The 24,565-nt window shown below is 47.8% G+C and overlaps 43 non-coding genes across 43 annotated transcripts; all 43 read left to right on the top strand.

Moving 5' to 3' along the window:
• Window positions 1-3,099: 3,099 nt before the first annotated feature.
• Window positions 3,100-3,172, top strand: Trnak-cuu. Its single transcript has one exon. It is a non-coding gene; the product is annotated as a tRNA-Lys (tRNA).
• Window positions 3,173-3,493: 321 nt separating this feature from the next.
• Trnat-agu lies at window positions 3,494-3,565 on the top strand. Its single transcript has one exon. It is a non-coding gene; the product is annotated as a tRNA-Thr (tRNA).
• A 551-nt stretch (window positions 3,566-4,116) lies between these two features.
• Trnar-ucg lies at window positions 4,117-4,189 on the top strand. The gene has a single exon. It is a non-coding gene; the product is annotated as a tRNA-Arg (tRNA).
• Window positions 4,190-4,627: 438 nt separating this feature from the next.
• Trnak-cuu lies at window positions 4,628-4,700 on the top strand. Its single transcript has one exon. It is a non-coding gene; the product is annotated as a tRNA-Lys (tRNA).
• A 321-nt stretch (window positions 4,701-5,021) lies between these two features.
• Window positions 5,022-5,093, top strand: Trnat-agu. Its single transcript has one exon. It is a non-coding gene; the product is annotated as a tRNA-Thr (tRNA).
• Window positions 5,094-5,644: 551 nt separating this feature from the next.
• Window positions 5,645-5,717, top strand: Trnar-ucg. Its single transcript has one exon. It is a non-coding gene; the product is annotated as a tRNA-Arg (tRNA).
• A 423-nt stretch (window positions 5,718-6,140) lies between these two features.
• Trnak-cuu lies at window positions 6,141-6,213 on the top strand. The gene has a single exon. It is a non-coding gene; the product is annotated as a tRNA-Lys (tRNA).
• Window positions 6,214-6,534: 321 nt separating this feature from the next.
• Window positions 6,535-6,606, top strand: Trnat-agu. The gene has a single exon. It is a non-coding gene; the product is annotated as a tRNA-Thr (tRNA).
• A 563-nt stretch (window positions 6,607-7,169) lies between these two features.
• On the top strand, window positions 7,170-7,242 carry Trnar-ucg. The gene has a single exon. It is a non-coding gene; the product is annotated as a tRNA-Arg (tRNA).
• Window positions 7,243-7,680: 438 nt separating this feature from the next.
• On the top strand, window positions 7,681-7,753 carry Trnak-cuu. Its single transcript has one exon. It is a non-coding gene; the product is annotated as a tRNA-Lys (tRNA).
• A 321-nt stretch (window positions 7,754-8,074) lies between these two features.
• Trnat-agu lies at window positions 8,075-8,146 on the top strand. Its single transcript has one exon. It is a non-coding gene; the product is annotated as a tRNA-Thr (tRNA).
• A 551-nt stretch (window positions 8,147-8,697) lies between these two features.
• On the top strand, window positions 8,698-8,770 carry Trnar-ucg. The gene has a single exon. It is a non-coding gene; the product is annotated as a tRNA-Arg (tRNA).
• Window positions 8,771-9,193: 423 nt separating this feature from the next.
• Window positions 9,194-9,266, top strand: Trnak-cuu. Its single transcript has one exon. It is a non-coding gene; the product is annotated as a tRNA-Lys (tRNA).
• Window positions 9,267-9,587: 321 nt separating this feature from the next.
• On the top strand, window positions 9,588-9,659 carry Trnat-agu. Its single transcript has one exon. It is a non-coding gene; the product is annotated as a tRNA-Thr (tRNA).
• A 563-nt stretch (window positions 9,660-10,222) lies between these two features.
• Window positions 10,223-10,295, top strand: Trnar-ucg. The gene has a single exon. It is a non-coding gene; the product is annotated as a tRNA-Arg (tRNA).
• Window positions 10,296-10,733: 438 nt separating this feature from the next.
• Window positions 10,734-10,806, top strand: Trnak-cuu. Its single transcript has one exon. It is a non-coding gene; the product is annotated as a tRNA-Lys (tRNA).
• Window positions 10,807-11,127: 321 nt separating this feature from the next.
• Window positions 11,128-11,199, top strand: Trnat-agu. Its single transcript has one exon. It is a non-coding gene; the product is annotated as a tRNA-Thr (tRNA).
• A 551-nt stretch (window positions 11,200-11,750) lies between these two features.
• Window positions 11,751-11,823, top strand: Trnar-ucg. The gene has a single exon. It is a non-coding gene; the product is annotated as a tRNA-Arg (tRNA).
• A 423-nt stretch (window positions 11,824-12,246) lies between these two features.
• Window positions 12,247-12,319, top strand: Trnak-cuu. Its single transcript has one exon. It is a non-coding gene; the product is annotated as a tRNA-Lys (tRNA).
• A 321-nt stretch (window positions 12,320-12,640) lies between these two features.
• Window positions 12,641-12,712, top strand: Trnat-agu. The gene has a single exon. It is a non-coding gene; the product is annotated as a tRNA-Thr (tRNA).
• Window positions 12,713-13,269: 557 nt separating this feature from the next.
• Trnar-ucg lies at window positions 13,270-13,342 on the top strand. The gene has a single exon. It is a non-coding gene; the product is annotated as a tRNA-Arg (tRNA).
• A 438-nt stretch (window positions 13,343-13,780) lies between these two features.
• On the top strand, window positions 13,781-13,853 carry Trnak-cuu. The gene has a single exon. It is a non-coding gene; the product is annotated as a tRNA-Lys (tRNA).
• Window positions 13,854-14,174: 321 nt separating this feature from the next.
• Trnat-agu lies at window positions 14,175-14,246 on the top strand. The gene has a single exon. It is a non-coding gene; the product is annotated as a tRNA-Thr (tRNA).
• Window positions 14,247-14,797: 551 nt separating this feature from the next.
• Window positions 14,798-14,870, top strand: Trnar-ucg. Its single transcript has one exon. It is a non-coding gene; the product is annotated as a tRNA-Arg (tRNA).
• A 423-nt stretch (window positions 14,871-15,293) lies between these two features.
• On the top strand, window positions 15,294-15,366 carry Trnak-cuu. Its single transcript has one exon. It is a non-coding gene; the product is annotated as a tRNA-Lys (tRNA).
• A 321-nt stretch (window positions 15,367-15,687) lies between these two features.
• On the top strand, window positions 15,688-15,759 carry Trnat-agu. Its single transcript has one exon. It is a non-coding gene; the product is annotated as a tRNA-Thr (tRNA).
• A 557-nt stretch (window positions 15,760-16,316) lies between these two features.
• Trnar-ucg lies at window positions 16,317-16,389 on the top strand. Its single transcript has one exon. It is a non-coding gene; the product is annotated as a tRNA-Arg (tRNA).
• Window positions 16,390-16,827: 438 nt separating this feature from the next.
• On the top strand, window positions 16,828-16,900 carry Trnak-cuu. Its single transcript has one exon. It is a non-coding gene; the product is annotated as a tRNA-Lys (tRNA).
• Window positions 16,901-17,221: 321 nt separating this feature from the next.
• Window positions 17,222-17,293, top strand: Trnat-agu. Its single transcript has one exon. It is a non-coding gene; the product is annotated as a tRNA-Thr (tRNA).
• A 551-nt stretch (window positions 17,294-17,844) lies between these two features.
• Window positions 17,845-17,917, top strand: Trnar-ucg. Its single transcript has one exon. It is a non-coding gene; the product is annotated as a tRNA-Arg (tRNA).
• Window positions 17,918-18,340: 423 nt separating this feature from the next.
• On the top strand, window positions 18,341-18,413 carry Trnak-cuu. Its single transcript has one exon. It is a non-coding gene; the product is annotated as a tRNA-Lys (tRNA).
• A 321-nt stretch (window positions 18,414-18,734) lies between these two features.
• On the top strand, window positions 18,735-18,806 carry Trnat-agu. The gene has a single exon. It is a non-coding gene; the product is annotated as a tRNA-Thr (tRNA).
• A 563-nt stretch (window positions 18,807-19,369) lies between these two features.
• Window positions 19,370-19,442, top strand: Trnar-ucg. The gene has a single exon. It is a non-coding gene; the product is annotated as a tRNA-Arg (tRNA).
• Window positions 19,443-19,880: 438 nt separating this feature from the next.
• Trnak-cuu lies at window positions 19,881-19,953 on the top strand. The gene has a single exon. It is a non-coding gene; the product is annotated as a tRNA-Lys (tRNA).
• A 321-nt stretch (window positions 19,954-20,274) lies between these two features.
• Trnat-agu lies at window positions 20,275-20,346 on the top strand. Its single transcript has one exon. It is a non-coding gene; the product is annotated as a tRNA-Thr (tRNA).
• Window positions 20,347-20,897: 551 nt separating this feature from the next.
• Trnar-ucg lies at window positions 20,898-20,970 on the top strand. Its single transcript has one exon. It is a non-coding gene; the product is annotated as a tRNA-Arg (tRNA).
• Window positions 20,971-21,393: 423 nt separating this feature from the next.
• On the top strand, window positions 21,394-21,466 carry Trnak-cuu. Its single transcript has one exon. It is a non-coding gene; the product is annotated as a tRNA-Lys (tRNA).
• Window positions 21,467-21,787: 321 nt separating this feature from the next.
• Trnat-agu lies at window positions 21,788-21,859 on the top strand. Its single transcript has one exon. It is a non-coding gene; the product is annotated as a tRNA-Thr (tRNA).
• Window positions 21,860-22,449: 590 nt separating this feature from the next.
• On the top strand, window positions 22,450-22,522 carry Trnar-ucg. The gene has a single exon. It is a non-coding gene; the product is annotated as a tRNA-Arg (tRNA).
• A 438-nt stretch (window positions 22,523-22,960) lies between these two features.
• Window positions 22,961-23,033, top strand: Trnak-cuu. The gene has a single exon. It is a non-coding gene; the product is annotated as a tRNA-Lys (tRNA).
• Window positions 23,034-23,354: 321 nt separating this feature from the next.
• On the top strand, window positions 23,355-23,426 carry Trnat-agu. The gene has a single exon. It is a non-coding gene; the product is annotated as a tRNA-Thr (tRNA).
• A 564-nt stretch (window positions 23,427-23,990) lies between these two features.
• Window positions 23,991-24,063, top strand: Trnar-ucg. Its single transcript has one exon. It is a non-coding gene; the product is annotated as a tRNA-Arg (tRNA).
• Window positions 24,064-24,486: 423 nt separating this feature from the next.
• Trnak-cuu lies at window positions 24,487-24,559 on the top strand. The gene has a single exon. It is a non-coding gene; the product is annotated as a tRNA-Lys (tRNA).
• Window positions 24,560-24,565: the final 6 nt, after the last annotated feature.

Below are 24,565 nucleotides of genomic sequence, written 5' to 3'. Positions count from 1 at the left end.
TATGTAAAGAACTAATGAACCCACAAAACGTTATTACGCAGGAATTTCGACAAGGAATTGTTGTCTTACTGCCCAAGACCCCGTGCAGTAACGACCTCACTAACCTGCGACCTCTCACGTTATTAAATAGTGATTATAAACTATTCGCCCGTGTTCTGAGCCAACGGCTCAAAACTGTCATGACCACAATCACAGGACAGTATCAAACGAGTGTCGGTAGAGATCGATCTATTTACCACACGCTCACGGATTACAGAGATGTCATTGCCGTAGCGGAGGCTTGCAAGTTAAAATGCGCCCTCGTCATGATAGTCTTTGCAAAAGCGTTCGACAGGGTGAGCCATCGTTTCCTTTTCCGCGTCATGCAGGAATTGGGGTTTCCGCACCAGTTCACCCAAGTACTCGACAATCTGATCCGTAATAGTACGTCGCGGATTCAAATTAATGGTCGCCTCAGTGGCGCTATTGATATCGAGTGTTCGGTGAGGCAAGGCTGTCCGATGTCGATGGCTCTCTTTGCCATCGCCATAGAACCTCTGCTCGCTACGCTAACTGCACATTTGCAGGGATTGGAAATCAATAGCCAGAAGATTGTGTGCCGTGCGTACGCCGATGATGTCGGCTTTCTTGTCGTGAACGCGCAAGAAGTGCGGTCCTCACTTCAAATACTTCAACGATATGAGGCGGTATCTGGGGCGAAGGTGAACTGGCAAAAATCCGGACTCATGAATGTTGGACGGGGAATAAATCTACCCAATCATACCCGATTACGAGAAATTACCAGTATAAAGTGCTTAGGCCTTGAGTTTCGGCGGAAGATACAGAATACCATTGCTGTTAATTATAGAGCTTTACTTCATAAAGTTAGGGCATGTGTACAACTGCATAGCATGAGGAAACTGAATGCTCTCCAAAAAATTGAACTGGTCAACACTTATATCCTCTCGAAGATTAACTATGTCGCCAAAGTGTTGCCTCTTCCCAGTGGCATTGCACGTAGAATGCTGTCTGCCCTGGGCCATTTTGTGACCAGAGGCAATATCTTCAAAGTTAAATATGTTACGTTGACGCTCCCTCCTCGGAAGGGCGGATTGAACCTCACAGATGTCTATAAAAAGGCACAGGCGCTCTATCTAAGCAGTATGTATAAGCTATGGACAAAATCTCCACACTGTCTCACTGCTCACCTTCTCAACGAAATCTCCCCAGCGAACCTCAACCCCCCGATTGATGTACATCATATTCCACACGACCTTTATCATTTAAAATACTTCCTGCTTGAATATAGTTATGCTCGAACAAGAATTCCGGCGAAGGAAATAACGGTGGTGAAGCAACTTTATAAGACTTTGATCGAGTCCACCTCCAGGAATAACATCGGAGACAAATATACGGCTCACAATTGGCGGGTGATTTGGGATAATATTCATTCACGCCATTTACCGTCTCACGTGCGAGCGTCTTGGTATCTCACGGTGAATCGCAAAATAGCTACCAATGCCAGACTCCATTCCATTCATCTGGCCGATTCACCCTTATGCAACACTTGCCAGGTACAAGATAGCGAGGAACACCGATTTGTCTGCGAAAAAGTGCGAGATGTTTGGGCGGTCATACGACAGTTGTTGGCGAGCATCACTAGAACATGCCATGCGACCATAACGCCAGCTGACTTCCTCACTCCGGAGGTAGTGCCTTACCCGCAGACCAAAAGAAATTCAGTAAACTGGCTTAAAGGCCACACAGTTTACTATCTTTTCAATGTGAACGAAACGAGTAAAGAAGACTTTCTCCTGTATTTAATGATACAGCACCACCGACTACAGAAGACTAAAAACTATAAAGCTCATTTTGCAAACTTTTTAAGTCACACGATCATTTCACAGCCAATATAGGATGGAGTGCTTAAAGCCATTTCTTCCGACATGGTGGATTCCACTCTCCCTTCGGACGCCCGAAGTGAAGTCCAAAGAAGTAAGTGCGGGACAGACTAATTTACGAGTGCGTCACTTGGATCATTCATCACGTTCAGAAATTAACAGAATGTTTGTAGTAGCGCGTTCCGTATCATTGGCGGATGCCCTGCACAGAACTGAGTTTCCTAGTTTCTTAATTGTAACAGTCGATCCGATGGAGAGAAACAACGATAGAAGACTTTTAATTTATATTTTTCATTTCAATACTAACTCTGATTTGTGGGGTGAGACGCACTCATGCGGTGCAACGTGCACGGATTCCCGGCTCTCCTGAATACATATGAAAATGGACAAATTCATTTACACTGCAAATGGATGCAACATTTCGTCTCTGGACTAATTTCTGTTTTTATGTTACTGGCGGCGGAGTCAAACCGCAGCATTTCTTCAGTGCGCCGATGAGGTAGGGTGCCGTGGTGACAGTTACGGTGGGAGACAAGATGGCCAGGCCTCAGATTGCATGACCCCTGCCCTCCTTGCCTCTCCCTGCCTGATACAACTTAAAGCAAAAAAAAAAAAAAAAAAAAAAAAAGGGGTATGATTCCTGCTTAGGGTGCAGGAGGTCCCGGGTTCAAATCCCATATTAAAAAAAAAAAAAAAAAAAAAAAAAAAAAAAAAAAAAAAAATGGATAAGGCGTCGGACTTCGGATCCGAAGATTGCAGGTTCGAATCCTGTCACGGTCGAGTTTTTCCAGTTCTGCAAAAGATGCATGCTGTTTTACTGTGTTGTTTGAGTAGTACAAAATTAGTTGAAAGTTGCTGCTGTCCGCTTCCTGGCTGCAAACCGGCGCCTACCTGAAGCTCAAGCAAGACAAAGGGGTTGTGTAGCGAAATTTTCGGCACAGTGCCGATCAGGAGAGTTCTTTTGGAACTACTGCATCTGACTCAGGACCCAAGAGCTACGCCACAGGCGTCTGCGCACTGTCGAGCATGTGTGTTGAATAATGGTGCTGATAGCCACGTATCATTTCAAGTAGATTTGATACCTTTCGGAAAATTTATTTCATTGAATAGGAATTGTAGCTCATTTGTGGCAGCAGGAAATAAGCTGTAGTCAAAAGGATCTTCCATAGATGGTCGCAGGTCGCATAAATACTGTATGGCTCGTAACGCGTTGTGTGGAGCCCGGCTAGCTCAGTCGGTAGAGCATGAGACTCTTCATCTCAGGGTCGTGGGTTCGAGCCCCACGCTGGGCGGCGCTAAATTTTGTGTCTACGCGGATGCAACCTGCGCCCCTCTCGTGAGCCTTGCGTAATGAACGTAACGGGTTACGACGATGCCTAGCTTCGTATGAATATCAGAGGAATGGTTTTTGAAGCTGAAAGTAACTCTGAAATGAAATAAATGTGTTGTTTTGGAATTTTAGGCGTACATCGATATCGTGTGAGATGTGTAGGAAAGCAGCAGCTGTGCTAACTAAATGCAAGTAATGGTCGCTAATGCGGTGCGTTTCCAGCTGAAGGGCTCCGATTCACTAGTCCATAAGAATAAAGTACCCGAAAAGGGCGCTAGGCGGCGCCTCCTTAGCTCAGTGGCAGAGCGCTGGTCTAGTAAACCAGAGGTCGTGAGTTCGATCCTCACAGGAGGCAAATGAATTTTGTAACAGCCCCTTCTACCGTAGCCCTTTCGAAAAAAGTGCTCAAGGATAAAAAAAATTATGAATGGGTGCGGTATTTAAGAATTGCTCTCGCAAAAGAATAGTGCGAATGGTGCTATTAAAGTAGGCACCGGAAACTGCTGCTTTTGGCAGTCTCCGGAGAATGCCGACGTGAAATACTTAGTTCTTGTGATGTATTTTCTACCCCTGGTAGAGACCCTCGCGGTTGTCGTCGTCGTCGTCGTCGTCGGCGCCGCCGCCGCTTTGGTAATAGCGGCAACTCGCCATTGTATGTCATAGGGTGAGGTACCTTCTGCAACCGACAGAGATGGCAGTAAGCGATTGAAGCTGATTTGCAACCTCTTGTTTGATCAGCGTCATAAGGGCTTGAATGTTACTTGCGATGGGACACAGCAAGAAGTAGCGTCGCCTTTTTAGTACTGAAATTGGAGATGGAGGATTGCGTCAAAGATGGGAAATTCATTCCGGCAAGCGTACAAATGGCGAAAATGAGGTGTGTGTGGGGAAGCATATTGCGCCAGTGACCGTGTGGCCTAATGGATAAGGCGTCGGACTTCGGATCCGAAGATTGCAGGTTCGAATCCTGTCACGGTCGAGTTTTTCCAGTTCTGCAAATGATGCATGCTGTTTTACTGTGTTGTTTGAGTAGTACAAAATTAGTTGAAAGTTGCTGCTGTCCGCTTCCTGGCTGCAAACCGGCGCCTACCTGAAGCTCAAGCAAGACAAAGGGGTTGTGTAGCGAAATTTTCGGCACAGTGCCGATCAGGAGAGTTCTTTTGGAACTACTGCATCTGACTCAGGACCCAAGAGCTACGCCACAGGCGTCTGCGCACTGTCGAGCATGTGTGTTGAATAATGGTGCTGATAGCCACGTATCATTTCAAGTAGATTTGATGCCTTTCGGAGACAATTTTCCATTGAATAGGATTGTAGCTCATTTGTGGCAGCAGGAAATAAGCTGTAGTCAAAAGGATCTTCCATAGATGGTCGCAGGTCGCATAAATACTGTATGGCTCGTAACGCGTTGTGTGGAGCCCGGCTAGCTCAGTCGGTAGAGCGTGAGACTCTTAATCTCAGGGTCGTGGGTTCGAGCCCCACGCTGGGCGGCGCTAAATTTTGTGTCTACGCGGATGCAACCTGCGCCCCTCTCGTGAGCCTTGCGTAATGAACGTAACGGGTTACGACGATGCCTAGCTTCTTATGAATATCAGAGGAATGGTTTTTGAAGCTGAAAGTAACTCTGAAATGAAATAAATGTGTTTTTTTGGAATTTTAGGCGTACATCGATATCGTGTGAGATGTGTAGGAAAGCAGCAGCTGTGCTAACTAAATGCAAGTAATGGTCGCTAATGCGGTGCGTTTCCAGCTGAAGGGCTCCGATTCACTAGTCCATAAGAATAAAGTACCCGAAAAGGGCGCTAGGCGGCGCCTCCTTTGCTCAGTGGCAGAGCGCTGGTCTAGTAAACCAGAGGTCGTGAGTTCGATCCTCACAGGAGGCAAATGAATTTTGTAACAGCCCCTTCTACCGTAGCCCTTTCGAAAAAAGCGGTCAAGGATATAAAAAATTATGAATGGGTGCGGTATTTAAGAATTGCTCTCGCAAAAGAATAGTGCGAATGGTGCTATTAAAGTAGGCACCGGAAACTGCTGCTTTTGGCAGTCTCCGGAGAATGCCGACGTGAAATACTTGGTTCTTGTGATGTATTTTCTACCCCTGGTAGAGACCCTCGCGGTCGTCATCGTCGTCGTCGTCGTCGGCGCCGCCGCCGCTTTGGTAATAGCGGCAACTCGCCATTGTATGACATAGGGTGAGGTACCTTCTGCGACCGACAGAGATGGCAGTAAGCGATTGAAGCTGATTTGCAACCTCTTGTTTGATCAGCGTCACAAGGGCTTGAATGTAACTTGCGATGGGACACGGCAAGAAGTAGCGTCGCCTTTTTAGTACTGAAATTGGAGATGGAGAATTGCGTCAAAGATGGGAAATTTATTCCGGCAAGCGTACAAATGGCGACAATGAGGTGTGTGTGGGGAAGCATATTGCGCCAGTGACCGTGTGGCCTAATGGATAAGGCGTCGGACTTCGGATCCGAAGATTGCAGGTTCGAATCCTGTCACGGTCGAGTTTTTCCAGTTCTGCAAAAGATGCATGCTGTTTTACTGAGTTGTTTGAGTACTACAAATCTAGTTGAAAGTTGCTGCTGTCCGCTTCCTGGCTGCAAACCGGCGTCTACCTGAAGCTCAAGCAAGACAAAGGGGTTGTGTAGCGAAATTTTCGGCACAGTGCCGATCAGGAGAGATTTTTGGAACAGGACCCAAGAGCTACGCCACAGGCGTCTGCGCACAGTCGAGCATGTGTGTTGAATAATGGTGCTGATAGCCACGTATCATTTCAAGTAGATTTGATGCCTTTCGGAAAATTTATTTCATTGAATAGGAATTGTAGCTCATTTGTGGCAGCAGGAAATAAGCTGTAGTCAAAAGGATCTTCCATAGATGGTCGCAGGTCGCATAAATACTGTATGGCTCGTGACGCGTTGTGTGGAGCACGGCAAGCTCAGTCGGTAGAGCATGAGACTCTTAATCTCAGGGTCGTGGGTTCGAGCCCCACGCTGGGCGGCTCAAAATTTTGTGTCTACGCGGATGCAACCTGCGCCCCTCTCGTGAGCCTTGCGTAATGAACGTAACGGGTTACGACGATGCCTAGCTTCGTATGAATATCAGAGGAATGGTTTTTGAAGCTGAAAGTAGCTCTGAAATGAAATAAAAGTGTTGTTTTGGAATTTTAGGCGTACATCGATATCGTGTGAGATGTGTAGGAAAGCAGCAGCTGTGCTAACTAAATACAAATAATGGTCGCTAATGCGGTGCGTTTCCAGCTGAAGGGCTCCGATTGACTGGTCCATAAGATTGAAGTACCCGAAATGTGCACTAGGCGGCGCCTCCTTAGCTCAGTGGCAGAGCGCTGGTCTAGTAAACCAGAGGTCGTGAGTTCGATCCTCACAGGAGGCAAAAGAATTTTGTAACAGCCCCTTCTAACGTAGATCTTTCGAAAAAAGCGGTCAAGGATATAAAAAATTATGAATGGGTTCGGTATTTAAGAAATGCTCTCGCAAATGAATAGTGCGAATGGTGCTATTAAAGTAGGCACCAGAAACTGCTGCTTTTGGCAGTCTCCGGAGAATGCCGACGTGAAATACTTAGTTCTTGTGATGTATTTTCTACCCCTGGTAGAGACCCTCGCGGTTGTCGTCGTCGTCGTCGTCGTCGTCGTCGTCGTCGGCGCCGCCGCCGCTTTGGTAATAGCGGCAACTCGCCATTGTATGACATAGGGTGAGGCACCTTCTGCAAGCGACTGAGATGGCAGTAAGCGATTGAAGCTGATTTGCAACCTCTTGTTTGATCAGCGTCACAAGGGCTTGAATGTTACTTGCGATGGGACACAGCAAGAAGTAGCGTCGCCTTTTTAGTACTGAAATTGGAGATGGAGGATTGCGTCAAAGATGGGAAATTCATTCCGGCAAGCGTACAAATGGCGAAAATGAGGTGTGTGTGGGGAAGCATATTGCGCCAGTGACCGTGTGGCCTAATGGATAAGGCGTCGGACTTCGGATCCGAAGATTGCAGGTTCGAATCCTGTCACGGTCGAGTTTTTCCAGTTCTGCAAATGATGCATGCTGTTTTACTGTGTTGTTTGAGTAGTACAAAATTAGTTGAAAGTTGCTGCTGTCCGCTTCCTGGCTGCAAACCGGCGCCTACCTGAAGCTCAAGCAAGACAAAGGGGTTGTGTAGCGAAATTTTCGGCACAGTGCCGATCAGGAGAGTTCTTTTGGAACTACTGCATCTGACTCAGGACCCAAGAGCTACGCCACAGGCGTCTGCGCACTGTCGAGCATGTGTGTTGAATAATGGTGCTGATAGCCACGTATCATTTCAAGTAGATTTGATGCCTTTCGGAGACAATTTTCCATTGAATAGGATTGTAGCTCATTTGTGGCAGCAGGAAATAAGCTGTAGTCAAAAGGATCTTCCATAGATGGTCGCAGGTCGCATAAATACTGTATGGCTCGTAACGCGTTGTGTGGAGCCCGGCTAGCTCAGTCGGTAGAGCGTGAGACTCTTAATCTCAGGGTCGTGGGTTCGAGCCCCACGCTGGGCGGCGCTAAATTTTGTGTCTACGCGGATGCAACCTGCGCCCCTCTCGTGAGCCTTGCGTAATGAACGTAACGGGTTACGACGATGCCTAGCTTCTTATGAATATCAGAGGAATGGTTTTTGAAGCTGAAAGTAACTCTGAAATGAAATAAATGTGTTTTTTTGGAATTTTAGGCGTACATCGATATCGTGTGAGATGTGTAGGAAAGCAGCAGCTGTGCTAACTAAATGCAAGTAATGGTCGCTAATGCGGTGCGTTTCCAGCTGAAGGGCTCCGATTCACTAGTCCATAAGAATAAAGTACCCGAAAAGGGCGCTAGGCGGCGCCTCCTTTGCTCAGTGGCAGAGCGCTGGTCTAGTAAACCAGAGGTCGTGAGTTCGATCCTCACAGGAGGCAAATGAATTTTGTAACAGCCCCTTCTACCGTAGCCCTTTCGAAAAAAGCGGTCAAGGATATAAAAAATTATGAATGGGTGCGGTATTTAAGAATTGCTCTCGCAAAAGAATAGTGCGAATGGTGCTATTAAAGTAGGCACCGGAAACTGCTGCTTTTGGCAGTCTCCGGAGAATGCCGACGTGAAATACTTGGTTCTTGTGATGTATTTTCTACCCCTGGTAGAGACCCTCGCGGTCGTCATCGTCGTCGTCGTCGTCGGCGCCGCCGCCGCTTTGGTAATAGCGGCAACTCGCCATTGTATGACATAGGGTGAGGTACCTTCTGCGACCGACAGAGATGGCAGTAAGCGATTGAAGCTGATTTGCAACCTCTTGTTTGATCAGCGTCACAAGGGCTTGAATGTAACTTGCGATGGGACACGGCAAGAAGTAGCGTCGCCTTTTTAGTACTGAAATTGGAGATGGAGAATTGCGTCAAAGATGGGAAATTTATTCCGGCAAGCGTACAAATGGCGACAATGAGGTGTGTGTGGGGAAGCATATTGCGCCAGTGACCGTGTGGCCTAATGGATAAGGCGTCGGACTTCGGATCCGAAGATTGCAGGTTCGAATCCTGTCACGGTCGAGTTTTTCCAGTTCTGCAAAAGATGCATGCTGTTTTACTGAGTTGTTTGAGTACTACAAATCTAGTTGAAAGTTGCTGCTGTCCGCTTCCTGGCTGCAAACCGGCGTCTACCTGAAGCTCAAGCAAGACAAAGGGGTTGTGTAGCGAAATTTTCGGCACAGTGCCGATCAGGAGAGATTTTTGGAACAGGACCCAAGAGCTACGCCACAGGCGTCTGCGCACAGTCGAGCATGTGTGTTGAATAATGGTGCTGATAGCCACGTATCATTTCAAGTAGATTTGATGCCTTTCGGAAAATTTATTTCATTGAATAGGAATTGTAGCTCATTTGTGGCAGCAGGAAATAAGCTGTAGTCAAAAGGATCTTCCATAGATGGTCGCAGGTCGCATAAATACTGTATGGCTCGTGACGCGTTGTGTGGAGCACGGCAAGCTCAGTCGGTAGAGCATGAGACTCTTAATCTCAGGGTCGTGGGTTCGAGCCCCACGCTGGGCGGCTCAAAATTTTGTGTCTACGCGGATGCAACCTGCGCCCCTCTCGTGAGCCTTGCGTAATGAACGTAACGGGTTACGACGATGCCTAGCTTCGTATGAATATCAGAGGAATGGTTTTTGAAGCTGAAAGTAGCTCTGAAATGAAATAAAAGTGTTGTTTTGGAATTTTAGGCGTACATCGATATCGTGTGAGATGTGTAGGAAAGCAGCAGCTGTGCTAACTAAATACAAATAATGGTCGCTAATGCGGTGCGTTTCCAGCTGAAGGGCTCCGATTGACTGGTCCATAAGATTGAAGTACCCGAAATGTGCACTAGGCGGCGCCTCCTTAGCTCAGTGGCAGAGCGCTGGTCTAGTAAACCAGAGGTCGTGAGTTCGATCCTCACAGGAGGCAAAAGAATTTTGTAACAGCCCCTTCTAACGTAGATCTTTCGAAAAAAGCGGTCAAGGATATAAAAAATTATGAATGGGTTCGGTATTTAAGAAATGCTCTCGCAAATGAATAGTGCGAATGGTGCTATTAAAGTAGGCACCAGAAACTGCTGCTTTTGGCAGTCTCCGGAGAATGCCGACGTGAAATACTTAGTTCTTGTGATGTATTTTCTACCCCTGGTAGAGACCCTCGCGGTTGTCGTCGTCGTCGTCGTCGTCGTCGTCGTCGTCGGCGCCGCCGCCGCTTTGGTAATAGCGGCAACTCGCCATTGTATGACATAGGGTGAGGCACCTTCTGCAAGCGACTGAGATGGCAGTAAGCGATTGAAGCTGATTTGCAACCTCTTGTTTGATCAGCGTCACAAGGGCTTGAATGTTACTTGCGATGGGACACAGCAAGAAGTAGCGTCGCCTTTTTAGTACTGAAATTGGAGATGGAGGATTGCGTCAAAGATGGGAAATTCATTCCGGCAAGCGTACAAATGGCGAAAATGAGGTGTGTGTGGGGAAGCATATTGCGCCAGTGACCGTGTGGCCTAATGGATAAGGCGTCGGACTTCGGATCCGAAGATTGCAGGTTCGAATCCTGTCACGGTCGAGTTTTTCCAGTTCTGCAAATGATGCATGCTGTTTTACTGTGTTGTTTGAGTAGTACAAAATTAGTTGAAAGTTGCTGCTGTCCGCTTCCTGGCTGCAAACCGGCGCCTACCTGAAGCTCAAGCAAGACAAAGGGGTTGTGTAGCGAAATTTTCGGCACAGTGCCGATCAGGAGAGTTCTTTTGGAACTACTGCATCTGACTCAGGACCCAAGAGCTACGCCACAGGCGTCTGCGCACTGTCGAGCATGTGTGTTGAATAATGGTGCTGATAGCCACGTATCATTTCAAGTAGATTTGATGCCTTTCGGAGACAATTTTCCATTGAATAGGATTGTAGCTCATTTGTGGCAGCAGGAAATAAGCTGTAGTCAAAAGGATCTTCCATAGATGGTCGCAGGTCGCATAAATACTGTATGGCTCGTAACGCGTTGTGTGGAGCCCGGCTAGCTCAGTCGGTAGAGCGTGAGACTCTTAATCTCAGGGTCGTGGGTTCGAGCCCCACGCTGGGCGGCGCTAAATTTTGTGTCTACGCGGATGCAACCTGCGCCCCTCTCGTGAGCCTTGCGTAATGAACGTAACGGGTTACGACGATGCCTAGCTTCTTATGAATATCAGAGGAATGGTTTTTGAAGCTGAAAGTAACTCTGAAATGAAATAAATGTGTTTTTTTGGAATTTTAGGCGTACATCGATATCGTGTGAGATGTGTAGGAAAGCAGCAGCTGTGCTAACTAAATGCAAGTAATGGTCGCTAATGCGGTGCGTTTCCAGCTGAAGGGCTCCGATTCACTAGTCCATAAGAATAAAGTACCCGAAAAGGGCGCTAGGCGGCGCCTCCTTTGCTCAGTGGCAGAGCGCTGGTCTAGTAAACCAGAGGTCGTGAGTTCGATCCTCACAGGAGGCAAATGAATTTTGTAACAGCCCCTTCTACCGTAGCCCTTTCGAAAAAAGCGGTCAAGGATATAAAAAATTATGAATGGGTGCGGTATTTAAGAATTGCTCTCGCAAAAGAATAGTGCGAATGGTGCTATTAAAGTAGGCACCGGAAACTGCTGCTTTTGGCAGTCTCCGGAGAATGCCGACGTGAAATACTTGGTTCTTGTGATGTATTTTCTACCCCTGGTAGAGACCCTCGCGGTCGTCATCGTCGTCGTCGTCGTCGGCGCCGCCGCCGCTTTGGTAATAGCGGCAACTCGCCATTGTATGACATAGGGTGAGGTACCTTCTGCGACCGACAGAGATGGCAGTAAGCGATTGAAGCTGATTTGCAACCTCTTGTTTGATCAGCGTCACAAGGGCTTGAATGTAACTTGCGATGGGACACGGCAAGAAGTAGCGTCGCCTTTTTAGTACTGAAATTGGAGATGGAGAATTGCGTCAAAGATGGGAAATTTATTCCGGCAAGCGTACAAATGGCGACAATGAGGTGTGTGTGGGGAAGCATATTGCGCCAGTGACCGTGTGGCCTAATGGATAAGGCGTCGGACTTCGGATCCGAAGATTGCAGGTTCGAATCCTGTCACGGTCGAGTTTTTCCAGTTCTGCAAAAGATGCATGCTGTTTTACTGAGTTGTTTGAGTACTACAAATCTAGTTGAAAGTTGCTGCTGTCCGCTTCCTGGCTGCAAACCGGCGTCTACCTGAAGCTCAAGCAAGACAAAGGGGTTGTGTAGCGAAATTTTCGGCACAGTGCCGATCAGGAGAGATTTTTGGAACAGGACCCAAGAGCTACGCCACAGGCGTCTGCGCACAGTCGAGCATGTGTGTTGAATAATGGTGCTGATAGCCACGTATCATTTCAAGTAGATTTGATGCCTTTCGGAAAATTTATTTCATTGAATAGGAATTGTAGCTCATTTGTGGCAGCAGGAAATAAGCTGTAGTCAAAAGGATCTTCCATAGATGGTCGCAGGTCGCATAAATACTGTATGGCTCGTGACGCGTTGTGTGGAGCACGGCAAGCTCAGTCGGTAGAGCATGAGACTCTTAATCTCAGGGTCGTGGGTTCGAGCCCCACGCTGGGCGGCTCAAAATTTTGTGTCTACGCGGATGCAACCTGCGCCCCTCTCGTGAGCCTTGCGTAATGAACGTAACGGGTTACGACGATGCCTAGCTTCGTATGAATATCAGAGGAATGGTTTTTGAAGCTGAAAGTAGCTCTGAAATGAAATAAAAGTGTTGTTTTGGAATTTTAGGCGTACATCGATATCGTGTGAGATGTGTAGGAAAGCAGCAGCTGTGCTAACTAAATACAAATAATGGTCGCTAATGCGGTGCGTTTCCAGCTGAAGGGCTCCGATTGACTGGTCCATAAGATTGAAGTACCCGAAATGTGCACTAGGCGGCGCCTCCTTAGCTCAGTGGCAGAGCGCTGGTCTAGTAAACCAGAGGTCGTGAGTTCGATCCTCACAGGAGGCAAAAGAATTTTGTAACAGCCCCTTCTAACGTAGATCTTTCGAAAAAAGCGGTCAAGGATATAAAAAATTATGAATGGGTTCGGTATTTAAGAAATGCTCTCGCAAATGAATAGTGCGAATGGTGCTATTAAAGTAGGCACCAGAAACTGCTGCTTTTGGCAGTCTCCGGAGAATGCCGACGTGAAATACTTAGTTCTTGTGATGTATTTTCTACCCCTGGTAGAGACCCTCGCGGTTGTCGTCGTCGTCGTCGTCGTCGTCGTCGGCGCCGCCGCCGCTTTGGTAATAGCGGCAACTCGCCATTGTATGACATAGGGTGAGGCACCTTCTGCAAGCGACTGAGATGGCAGTAAGCGATTGAAGCTGATTTGCAACCTCTTGTTTGATCAGCGTCACAAGGGCTTGAATGTTACTTGCGATGGGACACAGCAAGAAGTAGCGTCGCCTTTTTAGTACTGAAATTGGAGATGGAGGATTGCGTCAAAGATGGGAAATTCATTCCGGCAAGCGTACAAATGGCGAAAATGAGGTGTGTGTGGGGAAGCATATTGCGCCAGTGACCGTGTGGCCTAATGGATAAGGCGTCGGACTTCGGATCCGAAGATTGCAGGTTCGAATCCTGTCACGGTCGAGTTTTTCCAGTTCTGCAAATGATGCATGCTGTTTTACTGTGTTGTTTGAGTAGTACAAAATTAGTTGAAAGTTGCTGCTGTCCGCTTCCTGGCTGCAAACCGGCGCCTACCTGAAGCTCAAGCAAGACAAAGGGGTTGTGTAGCGAAATTTTCGGCACAGTGCCGATCAGGAGAGTTCTTTTGGAACTACTGCATCTGACTCAGGACCCAAGAGCTACGCCACAGGCGTCTGCGCACTGTCGAGCATGTGTGTTGAATAATGGTGCTGATAGCCACGTATCATTTCAAGTAGATTTGATGCCTTTCGGAGACAATTTTCCATTGAATAGGATTGTAGCTCATTTGTGGCAGCAGGAAATAAGCTGTAGTCAAAAGGATCTTCCATAGATGGTCGCAGGTCGCATAAATACTGTATGGCTCGTAACGCGTTGTGTGGAGCCCGGCTAGCTCAGTCGGTAGAGCGTGAGACTCTTAATCTCAGGGTCGTGGGTTCGAGCCCCACACTGGGCGGCGCTAAATTTTGTGTCTACGCGGATGCAACCTGCGCCCCTCTCGTGAGCCTTGCGTAATGAACGTAACGGGTTACGACGATGCCTAGCTTCTTATGAATATCAGAGGAATGGTTTTTGAAGCTGAAAGTAACTCTGAAATGAAATAAATGTGTTTTTTTGGAATTTTAGGCGTACATCGATGTCGTGTGAGATGTGTAGGAAAGCAGCAGCTGTGCTAACTAAATGCAAGTAATGGTCGCTAATGCGGTGCGTTTCCAGCTGAAGGGCTCCGATTCACTAGTCCATAAGAATAAAGTACCCGAAAAGGGCGCTAGGCGGCGCCTCCTTTGCTCAGTGGCAGAGCGCTGGTCTAGTAAACCAGAGGTCGTGAGTTCGATCCTCACAGGAGGCAAATGAATTTTGTAACAGCCCCTTCTATCGTAGCCCTTTCGAAAAAAGCGGTCAAGGATATAAAAAATTATGAATGGGTGCGGTATTTAAGAATTGCTCTCGCAAAAGAATAGTGCGAATGGTGCTATTAAAGTAGGCACCGGAAACTGCTGCTTTTGGCAGTCTCCGGAGAATGCCGACGTGAAATACTTGGTTCTTGTGATGTATTTTCTACCCCTGGTAGAGACCCTCGCGGTCGTCATCGTCGTCGTCGTCGTCGGCGCCGCCGCCGCTTTGGTAATAGCGGCAACTCGCCATTGTATGACATAGGGTGAGGTACCTTCTGCGACCGACAGAGATGGCAGTAAGCGATTGAAGCTGATTTGCAACCTCTTGTTTGATCAGCGTCACAAGGGCTTGAATGTAACTTGCGATGGGACACGGCAAGAAGTAGCGTCGCCTTTTTAGTACTGAAATTGGAGATGGAGAATTGCGTCAAAGATGGGAAATTTATTCCGGCAAGCGTACAAATGGCGACAATGAGGTGTGTGTGGGGAAGCATATTGCGCCAGTGACCGTGTGGCCTAATGGATAAGGCGTCGGACTTCGGATCCGAAGATTGCAGGTTCGAATCCTGTCACGGTCGAGTTTTTCCAGTTCTGCAAAAGATGCATGCTGTTTTACTGAGTTGTTTGAGTACTACAAATCTAGTTGAAAGTTGCTGCTGTCCGCTTCCTGGCTGCAAACCGGCGTCTACCTGAAGCTCAAGCAAGACAAAGGGGTTGTGTAGCGAAATTTTCGGCACAGTGCCGATCAGGAGAGATTTTTGGAACAGGACCCAAGAGCTACGCCACAGGCGTCTGCGCACAGTCGAGCATGTGTGTTGAATAATGGTGCTGATAGCCACGTATCATTTCAAGTAGATTTGATGCCTTTCGGAAAATTTATTTCATTGAATAGGAATTGTAGCTCATTTGTGGCAGCAGGAAATAAGCTGTAGTCAAAAGGATCTTCCATAGATGGTCGCAGGTCGCATAAATACTGTATGGCTCGTGACGCGTTGTGTGGAGCACGGCAAGCTCAGTCGGTAGAGCATGAGACTCTTAATCTCAGGGTCGTGGGTTCGAGCCCCACGCTGGGCGGCTCAAAATTTTGTGTCTACGCGGATGCAACCTGCGCCCCTCTCGTGAGCCTTGCGTAATGAACGTAACGGGTTACGACGATGCCTAGCTTCGTATGAATATCAGAGGAATGGTTTTTGAAGCTGAAAGTAGCTCTGAAATGAAATAAAAGTGTTGTTTTGGAATTTTAGGCGTACATCGATATCGTGTGAGATGTGTAGGAAAGCAGCAGCTGTGCTAACTAAATACAAATAATGGTCGCTAATGCGGTGCGTTTCCAGCTGAAGGGCTCCGATTGACTGGTCCATAAGATTGAAGTACCCGAAATGTGCACTAGGCGGCGCCTCCTTAGCTCAGTGGCAGAGCGCTGGTCTAGTAAACCAGAGGTCGTGAGTTCGATCCTCACAGGAGGCAAAAGAATTTTGTAACAGCCCCTTCTAACGTAGATCTTTCGAAAAAAGCGGTCAAGGATATAAAAAATTATGAATGGGTTCGGTATTTAAGAAATGCTCTCGCAAATGAATAGTGCGAATGGTGCTATTAAAGTAGGCACCAGAAACTGCTGCTTTTGGCAGTCTCCGGAGAATGCCGACGTGAAATACTTAGTTCTTGTGATGTATTTTCTACCCCTGGTAGAGACCCTCGCGGTTGTCGTCGTCGTCGTCGTCGTCGTCGTCGGCGCCGCCGCCGCTTTGGTAATAGCGGCAACTCGCCATTGTATGACATAGGGTGAGGCACCTTCTGCAAGCGACTGAGATGGCAGTAAGCGATTGAAGCTGATTTGCAACCTCTTGTTTGATCAGCGTCACAAGGGCTTGAATGTTACTTGCGATGGGACACAGCAAGAAGTAGCGTCGCCTTTTTAGTACTGAAATTGGAGATGGAGGATTGCGTCAAAGATGGGAAATTCATTCCGGCAAGCGTACAAATGGCGAAAATGAGGTGTGTGTGGGGAAGCATATTGCGCCAGTGACCGTGTGGCCTAATGGATAAGGCGTCGGACTTCGGATCCGAAGATTGCAGGTTCGAATCCTGTCACGGTCGAGTTTTTCCAGTTCTGCAAATGATGCATGCTGTTTTACTGTGTTGTTTGAGTAGTACAAAATTAGTTGAAAGTTGCTGCTGTCCGCTTCCTGGCTGCAAACCGGCGCCTACCTGAAGCTCAAGCAAGACAAAGGGGTTGTGTAGCGAAATTTTCGGCACAGTGCCGATCAGGAGAGTTCTTTTGGAACTACTGCATCTGACTCAGGACCCAAGAGCTACGCCACAGGCGTCTGCGCACTGTCGAGCATGTGTGTTGAATAATGGTGCTGATAGCCACGTATCATTTCAAGTAGATTTGATGCCTTTCGGAGACAATTTTCCATTGAATAGGATTGTAGCTCATTTGTGGCAGCAGGAAATAAGCTGTAGTCAAAAGGATCTTCCATAGATGGTCGCAGGTCGCATAAATACTGTATGGCTCGTAACGCGTTGTGTGGAGCCCGGCTAGCTCAGTCGGTAGAGCGTGAGACTCTTAATCTCAGGGTCGTGGGTTCGAGCCCCACACTGGGCGGCGCTAAATTTTGTGTCTACGCGGATGCAACCTGCGCCCCTCTCGTGAGCCTTGCGTAATGAACGTAACGGGTTACGACGATGCCTAGCTTCTTATGAATATCAGAGGAATGGTTTTTGAAGCTGAAAGTAACTCTGAAATGAAATAAATGTGTTTTTTTGGAATTTTAGGCGTACATCGATGTCGTGTGAGATGTGTAGGAAAGCAGCAGCTGTGCTAACTAAATGCAAGTAATGGTCGCTAATGCGGTGCGTTTCCAGCTGAAGGGCTCCGATTCACTAGTCCATAAGAATAAAGTACCCGAAAAGGGCGCTAGGCGGCGCCTCCTTTGCTCAGTGGCAGAGCGCTGGTCTAGTAAACCAGAGGTCGTGAGTTCGATCCTCACAGGAGGCAAATGAATTTTGTAACAGCCCCTTCTATCGTAGCCCTTTCGAAAAAAGCGGTCAAGGATATAAAAAATTATGAATGGGTGCGGTATTTAAGAATTGCTCTCGCAAAAGAATAGTGCGAATGGTGCTATTAAAGTAGGCACCGGAAACTGCTGCTTTTGGCAGTCTCCGGAGAATGCCGACGTGAAATACTTGGTTCTTGTGATGTATTTTCTACCCCTGGTAGAGACCCTCGCGGTCGTCATCGTCGTCGTCGTCGTCGGCGCCGCCGCCGCTTTGGTAATAGCGGCAACTCGCCATTGTATGACATAGGGTGAGGTACCTTCTGCGACCGACAGAGATGGCAGTAAGCGATTGAAGCTGATTTGCAACCTCTTGTTTGATCAGCGTCACAAGGGCTTGAATGTAACTTGCGATGGGACACGGCAAGAAGTAGCGTCGCCTTTTTAGTACTGAAATTGGAGATGGAGAATTGCGTCAAAGATGGGAAATTTATTCCGGCAAGCGTACAAATGGCGACAATGAGGTGTGTGTGGGGAAGCATATTGCGCCAGTGACCGTGTGGCCTAATGGATAAGGCGTCGGACTTCGGATCCGAAGATTGCAGGTTCGAATCCTGTCACGGTCGAGTTTTTCCAGTTCTGCAAAAGATGCATGCTGTTTTACTGAGTTGTTTGAGTACTACAAATCTAGTTGAAAGTTGCTGCTGTCCGCTTCCTGGCTGCAAACCGGCGTCTACCTGAAGCTCAAGCAAGACAAAGGGGTTGTGTAGCGAAATTTTCGGCACAGTGCCGATCAGGAGAGATTTTTGGAACAGGACCCAAGAGCTACGCCACAGGCGTCTGCGCACAGTCGAGCATGTGTGTTGAATAATGGTGCTGATAGCCACGTATCATTTCAAGTAGATTTGATGCCTTTCGGAAAATTTATTTCATTGAATAGGAATTGTAGCTCATTTGTGGCAGCAGGAAATAAGCTGTAGTCAAAAGGATCTTCCATAGATGGTCGCAGGTCGCATAAATACTGTATGGCTCGTGACGCGTTGTGTGGAGCACGGCAAGCTCAGTCGGTAGAGCATGAGACTCTTAATCTCAGGGTCGTGGGTTCGAGCCCCACGCTGGGCGGCTCAAAATTTTGTGTCTACGCGGATGCAACCTGCGCCCCTCTCGTGAGCCTTGCGTAATGAACGTAACGGGTTACGACGATGCCTAGCTTCGTATGAATATCAGAGGAATGGTTTTTGAAGCTGAAAGTAGCTCTGAAATGAAATAAAAGTGTTGTTTTGGAATTTTAGGCGTACATCGATATCGTGTGAGATGTGTAGGAAAGCAGCAGCTGTGCTAACTAAATACAAATAATGGTCGCTAATGCGGTGCGTTTCCAGCTGAAGGGCTCCGATTGACTGGTCCATAAGATTGAAGTACCCGAAATGTGCACTAGGCGGCGCCTCCTTAGCTCAGTGGCAGAGCGCTGGTCTAGTAAACCAGAGGTCGTGAGTTCGATCCTCACAGGAGGCAAAAGAATTTTGTAACAGCCCCTTCTAACGTAGATCTTTCGAAAAAAGCGGTCAAGGATATAAAAAATTATGAATGGGTTCGGTATTTAAGAAATGCTCTCGCAAATGAATAGTGCGAATGGTGCTATTAAAGTAGGCACCAGAAACTGCTGCTTTTGGCAGTCTCCGGAGAATGCCGACGTGAAATACTTAGTTCTTGTGATGTATTTTCTACCCCTGGTAGAGACCCTCGCGGTTGTCGTCGTCGTCGTCGTCGTCGTCGTCGTCGTCGGCGCCGCCGCCGCTTTGGTAATAGCGGCAACTCGCCATTGTATGACATAGGGTGAGGCACCTTCTGCAAGCGACTGAGATGGCAGTAAGCGATTGAAGCTGATTTGCAACCTCTTGTTTGATCAGCGTCACAAGGGCTTGAATGTTACTTGCGATGGGACACAGCAAGAAGTAGCGTCGCCTTTTTAGTACTGAAATTGGAGATGGAGGATTGCGTCAAAGATGGGAAATTCATTCCGGCAAGCGTACAAATGGCGAAAATGAGGTGTGTGTGGGGAAGCATATTGCGCCAGTGACCGTGTGGCCTAATGGATAAGGCGTCGGACTTCGGATCCGAAGATTGCAGGTTCGAATCCTGTCACGGTCGAGTTTTTCCAGTTCTGCAAATGATGCATGCTGTTTTACTGTGTTGTTTGAGTAGTACAAAATTAGTTGAAAGTTGCTGCTGTCCGCTTCCTGGCTGCAAACCGGCGCCTACCTGAAGCTCAAGCAAGACAAAGGGGTTGTGTAGCGAAATTTTCGGCACAGTGCCGATCAGGAGAGTTCTTTTGGAACTACTGCATCTGACTCAGGACCCAAGAGCTACGCCACAGGCGTCTGCGCACTGTCGAGCATGTGTGTTGAATAATGGTGCTGATAGCCACGTATCATTTCAAGTAGATTTGATGCCTTTCAGAGACAATTTTCCATTGAATAGGATTGTAGCTCATTTGTGGCAGCAGGAAATAAGCTGTAGTCAAAAGGATCTTCCATAGATGGTCGCAGGTCGCATAAATACTGTATGGCTCGTAACGCGTTGTGTGGAGCCCGGCTAGCTCAGTCGGTAGAGCGTGAGACTCTTAATCTCAGGGTCGTGGGTTCGAGCCCCACGCTGGGCGGCGCTAAATTTTGTGTCTACGCGGATGCAACCTGCGCCCCTCTCGTGAGCCTTGCGTAATGAACGTAACGGGTTACGACGATGCCTAGCTTCTTATGAATATCAGAGGAATGGTTTTTGAAGCTGAAAGTAACTCTGAAATGAAATAAATGTGTTTTTTTGGAATTTTAGGCGTACATCGATATCGTGTGAGATGTGTAGGAAAGCAGCAGCTGTGCTAACTAAATGCAAGTAATGGTCGCTAATGCGGTGCGTTTCCAGCTGAAGGGCTCCGATTCACTAGTCCATAAGAATAAAGTACCCGAAAAGGGCGCTAGGCGGCGCCTCCTTTGCTCAGTGGCAGAGCGCTGGTCTAGTAAACCAGAGGTCGTGAGTTCGATCCTCACAGGAGGCAAATGAATTTTGTAACAGCCCCTTCTACCGTAGCCCTTTCGAAAAAAGCGGTCAAGGATATAAAAAATTATGAATGGGTGCGGTATTTAAGAATTGCTCTCGCAAAAGAATAGTGCGAATGGTGCTATTAAAGTAGGCACCGGAAACTGCTGCTTTTGGCAGTCTCCGGAGAATGCCGACGTGAAATACTTGGTTCTTGTGATGTATTTTCTACCCCTGGTAGAGACCCTCGCGGTCGTCATCGTCGTCGTCGTCGTCGGCGCCGCCGCCGCTTTGGTAATAGCGGCAACTCGCCATTGTATGACATAGGGTGAGGTACCTTCTGCAACCGACAGAGATGGCAGTAAGCGATTGAAGCTGATTTGCAACCTCTTGTTTGATCAGCGTCACAAGGGCTTGAATGTAACTTGCGATGGGACACGGCAAGAAGTAGCGTCGCCTTTTTAGTACTGAAATTGGAGATGGAGAATTGCGTCAAAGATGGGAAATTTATTCCGGCAAGCGTACAAATGGCGACAATGAGGTGTGTGTGGGGAAGCATATTGCGCCAGTGACCGTGTGGCCTAATGGATAAGGCGTCGGACTTCGGATCCGAAGATTGCAGGTTCGAATCCTGTCACGGTCGAGTTTTTCCAGTTCTGCAAAAGATGCATGCTGTTTTACTGAGTTGTTTGAGTACTACAAATCTAGTTGAAAGTTGCTGCTGTCCGCTTCCTGGCTGCAAACCGGCGTCTACCTGAAGCTCAAGCAAGACAAAGGGGTTGTGTAGCGAAATTTTCGGCACAGTGCCGATCAGGAGAGATTTTTGGAACAGGACCCAAGAGCTACGCCACAGGCGTCTGCGCACAGTCGAGCATGTGTGTTGAATAATGGTGCTGATAGCCACGTATCATTTCAAGTAGATTTGATGCCTTTCGGAAAATTTATTTCATTGAATAGGAATTGTAGCTCATTTGTGGCAGCAGGAAATAAGCTGTAGTCAAAAGGATCTTCCATAGATGGTCGCAGGTCGCATAAATACTGTATGGCTCGTGACGCGTTGTGTGGAGCACGGCAAGCTCAGTCGGTAGAGCATGAGACTCTTAATCTCAGGGTCGTGGGTTCGAGCCCCACGCTGGGCGGCTCAAAATTTTGTGTCTACGCGGATGCAACCTGCGCCCCTCTCGTGAGCCTTGCGTAATGAACGTAACGGGTTACGACGATGCCTAGCTTCGTATGAATATCAGAGGAATGGTTTTTGAAACTGAAACTAGCTCTGAAATGAAATAAAAGTGTTGTTTTGGAATTTTAGGCGTACATCGATATCGTGTGAGATGTGTAGGAAAGCAGCAGCTGTGCTAACTAAATACAAATAATGGTCGCTAATGCGGTGCGTTTCCAGCTGAAGGGCTCCGATTGACTGGTCCATAAGATTGAAGTACCCGAAATGCGCACTAGGCGGCGCCTCCTTAGCTCAGTTTCAGAGCGCTGGTCTAGTAAACCAGAGGTCGTGAGTTCGATCCTCACAGGAGGCAAAAGAATTTTGTAACAGCCCCTTCTAACGTAGATCTTTCGAAAAAAGCGGTCAAGGATATAAAAAATTATGAATGGGTTCGGTATTTAAGAAATGCTCTCGCAAATGAATAGTGCGAATGGTGCTATTAAAGTAGGCACCAGAAGCTGCTGCTTTTGGCAGTCTCCGGAGAATGCCGACGTGAAATACTTAGTTCTTGTGATGTATTTTCTACCCCTGGTAGAGACCCTCGCGGTTGTCGTCGTCGTCGTCGTCGTCGTCGTCGTCGTCGTCGTCGTCGTCGTCGTCGTCGTCGTCGGCGCCGCCGCCGCTTTGGTAATAGCGGCAACTCGCCATTGTATGTCATAGGGTGAGGTACCTTCTGCAACCGACAGAGATGGCAGTAAGCGATTGAAGCTGATTTGCAACCTCTTGTTTGATCAGCGTCATAAAGGCTTGAATGTTACTTGCGATGGGACACAGCAAGAAGTAGCGTCGCCTTTTTAGTACTGAAATTGGAGATGGAGGATTGCGTCAAAGATGGGAAATTCATTCCGGCAAGCGTACAAATGGCGAAAATGAGGTGTGTGTGGGGACGCATATTGCGCCAGTGACCGTGTGGCCTAATGGATAAATCGTCGGACTTCGGATCCGAAGATTGCAGGTTCGAATCCTGTCACGGTCGAGTTTTTCCAGTTCTGCAAATGATGCATGCTGTTTTACTGTGTTGTTTGAGTAGTACAAAATTAGTTGAAAGTTGCTGCTGTCCGCTTCCTGGCTGCAAACCGGCGCCTACCTGAAGCTCAAGCAAGACAAAGGGGTTGTGTAGCGAAATTTTCGGCACAGTGCCGATCAGGAGAGTTCTTTTGGAACTACTGCATCTGACTCAGGACCCAAGAGCTACGCCACAGGCGTCTGCGCACTGTCGAGCATGTGTGTTGAATAATGGTGCTGATAGCCACGTATCATTTCAAGTAGATTTGATGCCTTTCGGAGACAATTTTCCATTGAATATGATTGTAGCTCATTTGTGGCAGCAGGAAATAAGCTGTAGTCAAAAGGATCTTCCATAGATGGTCGCAGGTCGCATAAATACTGTATGGCTCGTAACGCGTTGTGTGGAGCCCGTCTAGCTCAGTCGGTAGAGCGTGAGACTCTTAATCTCAGGGTCGTGGGTTCGAGCCCCACGCTGGGCGGCGCTAAATTTTGTGTCTACGCGGATGCAACCTGCGCCCCTCTCGTGAGCCTTGCGTAATGAACGTAACGGGTTACGACGATGCCTAGCTTCTTATGAATATCAGAGGAATGGTTTTTGAAGCTGAAAGTAACTCTGAAATGAAATAAATGTGTTTTTTTGGAATTTTAGGCGTACATCGATATCGTGTGAGATGTGTAGGAAAGCAGCAGCTGTGCTAACTAAATGCAAGTAATGGTCGCTAATGCGGTGCGTTTCCAGCTGAAGGGCTCCGATTCACTAGTCCATAAGAATAAAGTACCCGAAAAGGGCGCTAGGCGGCGCCTCCTTTGCTCAGTGGCAGAGCGCTGGTCTAGTAAACCAGAGGTCGTGAGTTCGATCCTCACAGGAGGCAAATGAATTTTGTAACAGCCCCTTCTACCGTAGCCCTTTCGAAAAAAGCGGTCAAGGATATAAAAAATTATGAATGGGTGCGGTATTTAAGAATTGCTCTCGCAAATGAATAGTGCGAATGGTGCTGTTAAAGTAGGCACCAGAAACTGCTGCTTTTGGCAGTCTCCGGAGAATGCCGACGTGGAATACTTAGTTCTTGTGATGTATTTTCTACCCCTGGTAGAGACCCTCGCGGTTGTCGTCGTCGTCGTCGTCGTCGTCGTCGTCGTCCGGCGCCGCCGCCGCTTTGGTAATAGCGGCAACTCGCCATTGTATGACATAGGGTGAGGCACCTCCTGCAAGCGACTGAGATGGCAGTAAGCGATTGAAGCTGATTTTCAACCTCTTGTTTGATCAGCGTCACAAGGGCTTGAATGTAACTTGCGATGGGACACAGCAAGAAGTAGCGTCGCCTTTTTAGTACTGAAATTGGAGATGGAGAATTGCGTCAAAGATGGGAAATTCATTCCGGCAAGCGTACAAATGGCGACAATGAGGTGTGTGTGGGGAAGCATATTGCGCCAGTGACCGTGTGGCCTAATGGATAAGGCGTGGGACTTCGGATCCGAAGATTGCAGGTTCGAATCCTGTCACGGTCGAGTTTTTCCAGTTCTGCAAAAGATGCATGCTGTTTTACTGAGTTGTTTGAGTACTACAAATCTAGTTGAAAGTTGCTGCTGTCCGCTTCCTGGCTGCAAACCGGCGTCTACCTGAAGCTCAAGCAAGACAAAGGGGTTGTGTAGCGAAATTTTCGGCACAGTGCCGATCAGGAGAGATTTTTGGAACAGGACCCAAGAGCTACGCCACAGGCGTCTGCGCACAGTCGAGCATGTGTGTTGAATAATGGTGCTGATAGCCACGTATCATTTCAAGTAGATTTGATGCCTTTCGGAAAATTTATTTTATTGAATAGGAATTGTAGCTCATTTGTGGCAGCAGGAAATAAGCTGTAGTCAAAAGGATCTTCCATAGATGGTCGCAGGTCGCATAAATACTGTATGGCTCGTGACGCGTTGTGTGGAGCACGGCAAGCTCAGTCGGTAGAGCATGAGACTCTTAATCTCAGGGTCGTGGATTCGAGCCCCACGCTGGGCGGCGCAA

The sequence above is a fragment of the Schistocerca piceifrons genome, unplaced genomic scaffold, assembly GCF_021461385.2.
Source record: "Schistocerca piceifrons isolate TAMUIC-IGC-003096 unplaced genomic scaffold, iqSchPice1.1 HiC_scaffold_1772, whole genome shotgun sequence".
Taxonomy (NCBI): Eukaryota; Metazoa; Arthropoda; class Insecta; order Orthoptera; family Acrididae; genus Schistocerca; species Schistocerca piceifrons.
This window is presented reverse-complemented; position numbering and strand designations above follow the sequence as displayed.